Raw genomic sequence first — 12,844 nt, forward strand, 5'->3', positions numbered from 1 at the left:
CCTTATGTTTTAAATTTGTAACCTGACACCAGGTCTATTAGATTTGGTGTCAGAGTTATGCCAGCATTGTTAAAGGAGTTGGGAAGCTTTAAAAAATCTGTTAGACACTTCCAAATAGCGTACAGACTACATAGTTATAAGGAATCTTTCAGGTTACTCAGCACTGACTTCCAGATATAACCGCTAAATTCTCCATGTTACTCACACTTTACCTGCCCCTCCTGAGTACAGACCTCTGGCCTTCCTGCTCTGCATTCACCATTGCCACTGCTCCGTTTCAACCATTTCCAGGGCTGGGGCAGCCAGGTTGTTAGTGAGGCCACACTGTATGGAGGCAAAAGGGCAAATCTGCGGAGTAAGCGAGGGTGAAGGCAAGCTCAGCGCTCAGACCCTGGCCCCCTTACCCGCTCACCCACCCTTGCCTCCTCTCCACAAGAGACCTGACCAAATTCCCAGCTCCTTTGCCGTTTCTTTCCCTTTCTCCAGAGACTCACACCTTCCTTGTGAGGGCTTTTGAAATGTGTTTCCTGACTTTGTGTGCCTTTGTGTTCTTAAGCTCCTATTATGAGCTCCGTTCTCATTTTTGTATTTCCCTACCGGGTAGAAAAGAAAAGAGGGTAGAAACGGAAAAAGGGAAGCAGAAAGCGTGGGGGCTGCTAGGGAGAGCTAAGTTAGGGTGGAGGCCATTCATTAGATTCCCCGTTGTCTAGAGAAATATTCAGAGAACCACAAAATGGGTGTGTGCTCGCTCTGGTGACAGGAAGTGACAGTGATATTTCACAGCCACTGCCCTAGAACACTGCGTGCACTGCAGTAAAGAGCCTTCTTCCACCTGGAATGCTAACGTGCACCCTTGCTGCAGCCAACCTTTTCTGCATTGGCCAATATGAATTTTTTTTTTTTTTTTGGCCAATATGAATTTTAAAATACAGATCCAGTGAAGCCTCTTTCCTGTTTAAGCCTTTTGATAGCTTTCCTTTATAGGGATGATAAAAACTAAAAGCCTTAACTTGCTCTCAAGGCCCCATGGAGTCAGTATCTGCCCAGCCTTCCAGCTACCCTAATAGCCCCTCTCCCTAGCTTTTGGCTGAATAAAGGCCTCAACATTCTTTTTGGTTTCTCTAATATTCCAGGTTTCTCTCTTTACTTCTGTCTGGAAATTATTCAACTGACTATGTCCCTAGCCCTCTGCCACCACCACCATTGCCCCCAACATACACACAAACCCCTTATCCTTGAACTGATAATTCCTATCCATGTCTCAGATCTTAGGGACGCCTTCACAACTACCCAGAGTATATCAGATTCTCTGCTGTATGCCCAGAACTCAGTGTGCCTGTTTTTAGAGCACATACAGTATTTCCAGTTAAGTAGTTGTATGATCATCTAGTTCATATTTCTTCTCCCCACTAGACTATAAGCTCCATGAAGGCCACAACTGTGCTTGTGTTGCTTCAGATTTTATCTAGGATGCTTAGTATAACCCTGTGTAGAATAGGCACTCACTCAAAAATATTTGTTGAATCAATATAGAAATTGGTCAATATAAAAGATAAGGTGTATGTTCTGTAACACACTGGGTCAGGTGTTGGGGTGTAGGAGGGTTAATTCATAACATCTTATTTTTCCCCTGCCTGAGTTTGGAAAAATCTTGGAGATAGATGCAGGAGCCAGGAAGTTAAAAATAAAAACTAGAACTGAAGAAAAATGGTATGAGAAATACCATTTCCAATGGAAAGGAATGAAGGTTCCTTGGAGAAATGGTTGACTTCAGATCTGGAGAAAGAACTATACAAGATGAGCTTGAAACCTCTTGTGATAGAAATAAAGACAATACTTAAAAACTAATGGGATATACTGAAAGGACACAAGAGCTGGTTTCATAAAGACAAATAATAGTAATGGGTCATAGTTCATTAAATAAACAAAGAATTCATAAGTCCATAATGACACTAAAAACAAACAAACAAACAAACAAAAAACACAGCAAGTGGAGTGAAGGTGAGGGAAGCTCTTCTTTGCATAGAATGCCAGTTAAAAAATGTAGACGGGCTCTGGCCAGTTAGGTTCAGTGGGTAGAGCGTCAGCCTGTGGACTGAAGGGTTCCGGGTTTGATTCTGATCAAGGGCACATGTCTCCGTTGTAGGCTGATCCCCAGCCCTGGTTGGGGCACGTGCGGGAAGCAGCCAATCCATGTGTCTCTCTCACATCAATGTTTCTCCCTCTTTCGCTCTCTGTCTCTACCCCTCTCTTTCACTCTTTAAAAATCAATGGAAAAATATCCTCAAATGAGGATTAACAACAACAAAAAAACGTGGAATGAATGATAGAATTAAAACATCCCTATTTTCAATCACGATTATAACAGACTATAATGGATGCAAAAACTATTGGGTGTGAGTCTGTTGGGAAATGGGATATTCATATGTTTTCATAGTACCACATCATTTATTAAGTATAAAAGAAAAAGATACACTTAAAATGAAGAAATCTGGTGGGTACCACCTTAACCAACTGATTAAACTCAGCATCAGAGATAATGGGACAAACAAGTTATTTGTGACATGATGTGATTGGAAGCACACAAGACCGTCAACATAGTATTCTTGCTAAATCCTATCTAATAATATACAAACATGGTAACTGACCATACCTTCGCTACACCTCCCATTGGCTAATCTGTGAGATATGCAAATTAACCACCAACAAATATGGCAGTTAATTTGCATACATAGGCGCGAAGAGGCGAAGCGAAGACTGAAGGTGGCTCTGGCCGGAGTGAAGACCTGGGTTCCGGCAGCCAGGGGAAGGGAAGGCCTATTGCACGAATCTTTTCATGCAACAGGCCTCTAGTATTTAATATGAGTCTATCCAGAAGCATCATTACAGCATATTCAATGACACAGTCAGTCTGGCCTTTTCAAATTTGTCAGTGTTCCATAAAAAGGAGGGAGATTATTCTAGATTATGCAGAGTAAAGAGACAACTATGCAGTATGCAGTTATTAAAATAGATATAAAGGGAGTTTTGTGGTAAATTGGAGAAATTTAAATATGGATCATATATTGCCCTGGCTGGTTTGGCTCAGTGGATAGAGCGTCAGCCTGGTGAGGGGTCCCAGGTTTGGTTCTGGTCAAGGGCACATACCTGGGTTGTGCGCTTGATCCCCAGTAGGGGGCATGCAGAAGGCAGCCGATCAATGATTCTCATCATTGATGTTTACATCTCTCTCTCCCTCTCCCTTCCCCTCTGAAAACAATAAAAATATAATCTTAAATAAATAAATAAATATGGATCATATATTAAATAATGTAGATTTGTTAAACTTCCTGGGAGTCAAGTGGTATCATGGTTAAGTAGAAAACTGCTCTTGTTCTTAGGAGACGCTTATTGAACTATAGAGGTTCAGCCTCCGCTCAGCCCCCAAAAGAGAGAGCACAAGACAGAGAGATGGCAATGGAGCACAATGGAAACCACTGATGAATGTATTTGGAGGGCATATAGGTGTATTTGGACTATTCTTTCAACTTTTCTGTAGGTTAGAAATTTTTCCAAATACAAATTGAGGTGATAAGTAATTAGGAGATGGCTTGAGGCCTTTTGAATAAGTGGCTAAGTGGGCTTGTTGATTCTTCTAAGTGCCCTGACCGGGGATCAAACCTGCAACCCTGGCCTATTAGGACAATGCTCTAACCGACTGAGCCATCTGGCCAGGGCCACTGATACTTCCTTATACCTAAATTAAATAGATTTAACTTGCTGAAGTCACTTCTGGACAACCACAGGCTTCTCCCACCTCCTGTTCCCTCTGCCCCTTGCCACAGGGCCTGTTATTATAAAATTTATGGCTCAGAGTAGTAAAACAAACTTGGTAAACTTTGTAGGCAGTCAAATCCCACAAAAAAAAAAAAAAAAGCCTTAGGGCTTGAGCCCAGTTTCACTTCTGAAACTCACTGTTCAGAGAAGTTACAAGGCAAGATACATTACTCTAAGGTAGTGGTTCTCAAACTAGAACCTCTTTGGAATCACTGGGATCCTCTGCCCAGGCCATAACCCAGAACAATTACATCACAATCTGTGGCAGTGGAACCCAGGCATCAGTAGTTTTTCAAGTTCCCCAAGTGACAGTCAAGTTTGAAAATAGTTGTTTAAGGTAAGTCTTCCCATGTGGAAATATGATTAACCGAGGAATAAGTACTCAGTGCCAACATCAGTCAGGGAAGAAAAGCAGCCCACCTGGGGCCTCCAGGTTGATAGGATGCAGGCTCAGAAGGGGAAAAGCTCCTCAGGGCTGTAGAGCATAAAGAGAAAGAGCGCTCTTGCCCCGGCAGCCATCCAGCCCCTGCCCGGCTCAGTCCCTCTCTGTGGCCACAGTATTGTAAAATTTTACATCAGTTCTAGTAGCTATTTTGTAGACCTCATAAGATTTTCTACATAGATGACAGTAGTCTGCAAATAAAGGTAGTCTAACATATTCTTTCCAATCTGGATGCTTTTTGTTTCCTCTTCCTGCCTCATTGCAGTAGCTAAAACCTCCAGCACAATGTTAAATAGAAATGGTGAGAGCAGACATCCTTGCCTTGTTGCTGATCTTGGGAAGAAAGTTTTCAATCTTTGCCATCACATCTGATGTTAGCTGCAGGATTTTCATAGATTCTTATTAGTATAAGGTTGAAGAAGTTCTATTCCCATTTGTTAAGAGTTTTTTTTATTTATTTTAAAAAATATTTTTATTGATTTCAGATAGGAAGAGAGAGGGAGAGAGAAATATCAATGATGAGAGAGAATCATTGATCAGCTGCCTCCTGCAAGCCCCCCACTGGGGATCAAGCCCGCAACCCAGGCATGTGCCCCTGACCGGAATCAAACCCAGGACCCTTCAGTCTGCTGGCCAGTGCTCTATCCACTAAACCAAACTGGCCAGGGCTTATTTTATTTTTTTAGTCAGGAATGGATGTTGGATATTGTCAAATGATTTTTCTAGTATTTCTTTTTCCTTATCCTAAAATATTTCTAAAATAGAAATTTCTAACATAACAAAAGTAGAATAGTAATATGGCCCTTCAAGTACCCAGCATCTAGCTTGTTAGAAATGGGAAATCTCAGTCCCCAATAAAATCCTGCAGAATTAGGAACTCTGGGGGTGGAGCCCAGAAATCTGTTTCAAGAAATCTTCCAGGTGACCTTGATGCATGCTAAAGTTCTGAAACCACTGATCTAAAACATTAAGGAGTCTTTAAAAATATAACTAAAATACAATTAAAATTTTAAATTCTAATTTCTGTTTACCTTTAAACATCTATTTAGTGTTTATTGTAACTTCAATTGTCTAGTTGCTTTTAGTTTTTGTTATTTTTATAGTTGGTTGAATTATGTTCCAAATAATGTCCACACACTGTGATTAGTTGATTTGTCTCTTAAATCTCTTACTGGTTCTCCCTCCATCCTCCACCCTCCCCTTTCCTTGCAGTTGCGCACACCTGGTCATTCACAGAACCTCCCACGTCCCAGATTTTGCTGGTTGCAACTCCTTATATTCTCCTATTCTCTTCATTTCTAATCAATTGGTAGTTTAAACAACACCAAGGTCAGGTTTAGGCTGCATTTTGGGGGCAAGAATTCTTAATAGATGGTGTTGTGGTTCCTGTCTCTTTGAAAACTTCTGCCCAAAACTTGGGTCTAGCTATTTGTGCTGTAGCTCTGAGGTTACTTCAAGCTCCGCCTCAGCCTCTTAGCTCATCGTACCTTCTTTTTCCCATCTTCTTGGGTTCTATATTTTTTCCTGGACTAACCAGGCGAAATTTGTAGATCTGATTTGACTCTCCTCATGGCCCTTTATCTAACATTCATTTAATATGCTACTTCTGATAACTTCAGCTGTAAGCACAGCACAGGCAAGAGGCACTCTCTTCTAAGATGCTGCCTGGGTCCTCAGGACGCTTCCTGGCAGGGCCCACAGAACCCCTCCTTCAGCCCACAGCTTGCTGTGGGAGGGGATCTGATAATAATGGCATTTCCGTGATCACTCCTCTGATGTTCCCTCTTCCCAAAGGGACCTGGAATCAGCCTCGCATCTATGTTTTGTTAAGAGTCTCCAGGGTTCTGGTGTGTAGACAGGCTGAGGACCACTCTGAAGAGCCACTGTCCCTCCTCAACCCTTATTGGAGCTGGAATCAAAGTGCTGCCCTGTTGTTAATTCCAGGAGCGACAAAGAAAGCGAGTTAAGAAAATGCAGTCAAACAGGTTTAAATGTCTAGAAAGTCTCTCTGAAATGAAAGGAAAATCCACAAATGACAAATCCTGTCAAGTTTGAAACCAAATGCTGTGTTTTTTGGTCCTCTAAAGAAAATCCTTTCATCCCTTCACTTTTCATAGTTGGTTTTTGGGTTACACTGTAGGTGGACTAAATTTCTGGTAATTTGTGAGTTGGCTCCTGTTCCCTTTTTGGTCTGGGATAAACTCTTGTGTTTTTTTTTCCTTACAAGTAAAGGATCTGCTTCAGTTAACCTTGGGGGAGTGGGGGGGGGGGCGGGGGGGTGGAGACTGCAGGTGGCATGAGGAAGTCTGCTCAGGTGCTGGTCATGTTCTGTTTCTTGGTCTGAATGTTGGTTACAAGGATGTGTTCAGTTTGTGAAAATTTCCAAGCCCTATACTGACAATCCGTGTGCTTTTCTCTGTATATGTTATAATCCAATAAAAAGCTGAAAGAAAGCTGATCTGTGTCAGAGATAAACAAAAGAAAATGATAAAATATAACATAATCATCATCAATAAGGACAAATGCTTAAAATGATTTTTGTTTTTCATAGCCAAGCCAGTTTCAGTTACCGGCTCTGAAAGAAAATAAGAATGGCAGTGTAGTAGGCGAACACAATAACCATTGTTGCCTTTGTTAGTCCTGTAAGACAGCCCAACACGGACAGGCACCCTGCCCAAGCCTGGCTCACAGGTCCGCCTTGTTTCCCAGCTGCTTTTGCCTCACAATCGCATTTTCATCCTGCTCTGACTTAGCCCCACTTGGGGCCCTCTGGGCTCCTGTGTTTGTTTGTGGCTCATGGGCCTTGATTGCCAGAACTCTTTGCTGCTGCCTCCAAGAGTAGGACATTCCCTGTGACATATCTGTCCCCAACAGGAAGCAACCCCTGCCCTGGGCACCTTACTACTTACAAGTGCCTGGCTGTGAGAGAGCGTTTTCCCGAAGTTCTGCACATTCTCCTCATCCTTCACTTCTGTTTTGTAGATTGAATTCTTTGGCGCTGTAGTAAATACATTATTATTTTAGGAACCTTTTGTGATGAGTGTTTGAAAAGTGCAGATAATTTTATCCTAATCTTCAGATTTCCCTTAAAACTCAATGTAGGTGCTATAGGCCAGACAACTGATCTTCTAATCCTGGAGTGTATAGTTTGACTATTTGTCAGCTACCTGAAAGTTCAGTAACATGTACTGATTTGTAATCTGCAGCTAAGGCGAAAACTTGAATCTTGTGCCTCTGAGAGTAAACTAGAAGAGAAGGTCTTTGATCGATGGCTGGAGTTTAAACCTCTAGGAAGGGAACCAAGCGTGGGACAAATTGCTAACCTCGCTGTCACTGGCCTGGGGCAGGCTGAGGAATGCAGTAGGCGAATTGCCAGGCATGGGCAGAGACGCCTCGGCTCAGCTGTGGAGCAGAGAGCAAGTCCTCAGTTCTTCTCTCTATATATTCTTTCTTCCTCAAAGTCCTTATTTATCGTCAGGGGTCGACTTCCAAAATTCCATCCTGCCCTCTTGATCTAATACTTTCCAAATTTATTTGGATGTTTCACTGTTAATCAAATGCCGCATGTCCAAATCTCAACTTCCTTTGGCCTTTGGCACTTATGAGGAACAGGGCTAATGACTTGGGTGAATTCTCAGATACTAGTATGATATATTTTCCCCTAACATGCACGGGCAAGAAGAGGCGTTCATATCAAAGTCATATGGAGCAGGGATCCTGAGTGGATGGCTAGACTCACTTTCAAGCTGATGCCATTCTCTTGCATACCAACCTTCAAGGTGGGAGTTTCAAGGTTTCGCCTCATGGAATTTAGAAAACTGTATGTGTCATGGATAGTTGCAGTTCCTGGTAAAGAGCCAAACCATAAGTCACGTATGGAATCTAAGTATCTCTAGGTACCTCTGTTGGTAGAATACTTAAATTGAATTTTATGAATAGTCAAGTCCCTTCTCTGAGCTCCTTCTTGTTTATCCAGACAAGTTAGACTTCATTGTGGTGCAGTCTTTCTGCCAGTCTCCCAGATGATACTTAGGGCCATCCATGGCTTTGTCGTCCTCATTTCTTTTTTAAATTTATCTTTATTGTTGAAAGTAATACAGGTGTACCGTCCCCCCGCCCCCGCCATTGAGTCCTAGCTCACCCCCTCACCAAGCCTTCACCATACTATTGTCTGTGTCCATGTGCTATGCATATATGCATGTGAGTTCTTTGGTTAGCCAATATTCACTAAATATTGACATTTCTTCTATCCCTTCTGTAGCCATGTAGGAGCTAGAACAAACATTTATCGAGAGTTTGTTTATACAAGTTTTATCAGTTTTCTTTTGTTACATAAGAAATTACTATAAATTTAGTGATTAAGAACAATGCCCATTTACTTGTTCACGCTTCAGTGGGTCAGAAGTCTGGCATGGTGTGACGTGGTCACTGCTCAGAATGTCAGGTATCAGAAGGCTGAAATCAAGACATCAACCAGACTGAATTCCCCTCTGGAAGTCCTGGGGGAAAGGCTGCTTCCACGCTCATTCGGGTGGCAGAATTCAGTTCCCCTTCAAGTCTCCGACTTTTGCAACCAGCCAGAGAAAACTCGTTCCTCCTAAAGGGCTCATGTGATTAAGTCAGGCCCACTTACTAGTAGATAATCTCCCGATTGTAAGGTCAACTGAGTTGGGACCTTAATTACACGTGCAAAAGCCATTTACAGCAGTAGCTGGATTAGCATTTGATTGAATATGTGGAAGTGTGTGTGTACATCGGGAATCTTGGAGACCATCTTAGAATTCTGCCTACCATACAAGGGAAGCAGAATGCTAAGAAATTTGAATGTATATTCTCACTTAAGTCTTTCAATGACCCTATGGAGCAGATACCACTATTATTTCCATTTTATTGGTTAGGAAACTGAGACACAAGAGAAGAGTCTAAGCAGCTATTTTCACAACTCTCCATTGCTCTTGGAATTCCCTGTCTGTATTCGTTTAACTACATTCTGAATGGCTTTCCTACCTCCAAGATCTTCCTCCTCTGTTTTATCCTATATCCCTTGGCCAGACCAATGTTAGTTAAAAAAACATTTTCCCCCACCAGGTCACTTTCCTAGATATGGAGAATTATACATTGCTAGAGCAACAAAGAGGCATGAGTATAATGTACTAGAAACTGAACTTATGCCCAAATATGAGAATCTATTTAGCTGTATCCTTGGTAAAGATTTTATGATACTAACATAGAATTGTAAGGTGTGAGTGTTAAGGTGGCAGGAGGGAGGTGTGTGTGTGAGTGATTATAACACAAGGTATAGAGTGTGGATTGTATCTTTCCAGATCAGAAGGAAGAAGCAGGTATGAATAATACTGAACAATAAGACATAACAGGGCATTAGATTCAGAAGCAAATTTTATAGGTTAAATTGAAGTATAAGAAGTTTATTATATTGTAGAGTACATATATATGAAATATACTTAAACACAGAATAAATCTCATTTATTTTTAAGAGATGAGTAACTTTAGAAGCTTGGTTTCACTTGCTTATTCATTAATTTGTTCAGAAAATATTTATCGATTGTCACTTTGTATCAAGCACTGTACCAGCCAAATTAACTATTTTTTTCCTACTGTAGTACAGCTTCCTCACTGGTTTTCCTGCTCTCACTCTCACCTTGCACTCCTCTGCCCATCGCAGTCTATTAGCCACAAAGCAGCCAAAGTGATGCTTAAAAAATCCTATTTAAGGCCTAGACACTCTGTTGCTTAAAACTTTCGAATACATTTTTAACTAATTCAGAGTAAAATGCAAATTCCAGGGCCCACTATGTAGCCTAATAAGCCCTTCTCTACTCTGTATCCAGCCCCATCTCCTCTACTCTCCTTTTCACTCACTCCACTTCAGCAAACACTGTCCTCTTTCCCATGTTCCCTGGACATGGCGGGCATGTGTCCACCTCCGGCTTTCACATGGGCTGATATTCACACATCAACTTAGAATGTTTCCCCCCAGAAAGCTACTCTTTTATTTCATGCAGATTGTTTACTCAAATGTGATCAAAAGGACCCTCCTTTGCCACCTGAGACAAAATATCATGCCCCTCCTCTCTACTTTTTCTTTTTCTATTTTTCTTTCCAGCACAAACCTGGTGCATATGCTTTAAAAAAAGTATCGTAGTTGACTTGTCCCCTCCCTACTGGGATGTGAGTTCCTGAAAAGAAGGGCTTTTATTTTCTCTACTATATTCTAGTGACTGGAACAGTGTCTGACACATAGGAGGTACTCATACATGTTGAATAAATGAAATGAATGTAAATTCACTTATTTCTTTGTGGCATTTGTTTTCTTAAATACTGAAATAAAAATATTATTAAACCATTTCAATGAAATAGTATGGTTTTATATTTTCCACATGTTTTTTATGCCTTCTTATTTACCCACATCCCAAAGAACAACGCACTCGGGGGTGGGGGGGAGGTAGGCGGGCAGTGGGAAGAGCATTTTCCAACAGAATGGTGCTGGGACAGACCAATAGCAGTGGAAATCAAGTCATGGAATTTGCAATTTTTAAGCACCTCAGCAAATAGACTGTCTTGACAGCTTAAATGCCAACAAACACAACTGAATGTGGTTGCAGAACAATCAGGTTTCAGCAGAGTCCTTTCAAAATGACACATCCAACCGGCTGGGAGAGCTTTCAGACAGCAGGACTGAGTGTGGCAGCCAGGAATCCTCCCGAGAGTGGAGGCATGGCTTCCAGCCACTCCCTACTCAGTGTGATTGAGAAATACAGCTTCCAACCCCACAATGTACTTGATGTCTATGGTGCCTTCCCCCCACAGCTTGAAATTTCCTGATGTTGGTGATAAGTCAGTTAGTGATAAGTCAACTGACAGTTCTCAGTGTACTAACACTCACTCTATAAAGAAGTTCTGAGGCTGAATGAAAGCTACTTTAAGGATCTCAATAGTCTCACTCCTAATATACCAGATAAGAGTATGTACAGTAATTTTTTAAAATTGCTACACTCAGAATGCAGAAATGAAGTTTAATAATTGCTACACTCAGGATGTGGTAATAAATTTTAATAATTTGAAATATAACTGAGAATTCAATTGTGTGGGGGTGTAGTCATCTGATTAAATTTATACTTCATATGCAGTCAATCCCAGTTCATACAAAAGTAACAAGCCAAACCATAGTTGAAAAGAAGTCAAATGTGTGATGTTTATGAGACTCACTCCTGGGAAGGAACATTTGGATAGATTTATAAAAGGTTTCTATCTTTCCCCCCCTTCTCCTTGAATGTGTGTGTGCATAAATACAAATGCAAAATTTGACTTTATCTTTGAAAATTACCCTTTTTGATTTCTGAAGGCATTGGTAAAAAACCAATCAAACAACCAAGCCAAACGAAACTCCCCAGGTTTTCGCTGAAGAAGGTCTAGGTCAGTGGTTCTCAACCTTGGCTGCACATTAGAATCACCTGGGAACCTTTTTAAAATCCTGATTTCTGGGCCTCATCCTCCAGAAATTCTGTTTCTTTGTTACTAATGTTGTGGCCTCGCCCCATTACAAAGAAACAGAATTTCTGGAGGATGAGGCCCAGAAATCAGGATTTTAAAAAGGTTCCCAGGTGATTCTAATGTGCAGCCAAGGTTGAGAACCACTGGTCTAGGTTCAAATGCAAGTTTTGTTAATGGGACACTTAATGTTCTGGGTAAGTCACTTATCCTCCCTGAAGCTTAGCTTCCTGAACACTAATGGGTTATTCATGATTGACATCTCCAAATAGTTCTGAGAATCAAATAAGATAATGTGAAAAAGCTTTGAAAGCTGCTTTACAAAAGTAAGGATTGTAATTTCTTTCTTTTTAAAAAATCTTTATTGTTGCAAGTATTATATATGTCCCTTCCCCCCCGCCCCATTGACCTCTCCCAGGTCACCCCTGCCCCCTAGACCAGGCCTTCACCCCCCTATTGCCTATATGTGTCCATTGGTTATGCTTATATGCTTATATGCATACAAGTTCTTTGGTTGGTCTCTATCTTCTCTCTTCCCCCACTTCCCTCTGTCCCTGCCTACTCTCCCCTTCCTTCCCTCTGAGGTTTGATGGTCTGTTTAATGCTTCTATGGCTCTGTATCTTTGTTCATCAGTTTATGATGTTCATTATATTCCGTCTTTCTGATTTCTTAGGATATATTCCTAGAAGTGGGATCACTGGGTCAAATGGGAGTTCCATTTTTAATTTTTTGAGGAAACTCCATACTGTTTCCAGAGGCTGCACCAGTTTGCATTCCCACCAGCAGTGCATGAGGGTTCCCTTTTCTCCACATCCTCACCAACACTCTCTGAGGTGATTAGACTTGAACTTTGAACTTTAAGTCATAGGCAAAGAGTTGGGACCTCATTTGTCCTTTTGAAAAATTGAACATCAGAACACCAATTCCCTGGTGGGGAAAATCCTGAGCAGTAAAAAAAGAACTCACAGCTCTGTGGCAAGGGACTGAAAAATTCAGTCTGATACAAAATATAGAACTCAAATTCAAGGGAAAACCTACTCTACCAAAAGAAGAAATAGGACGCTAAATCGGGACTC

Source organism: Myotis davidii, unplaced genomic scaffold (genome assembly GCF_000327345.1).
Source record: "Myotis davidii unplaced genomic scaffold, ASM32734v1 scaffold135, whole genome shotgun sequence".
Taxonomy (NCBI): domain Eukaryota; kingdom Metazoa; phylum Chordata; class Mammalia; order Chiroptera; family Vespertilionidae; genus Myotis; species Myotis davidii.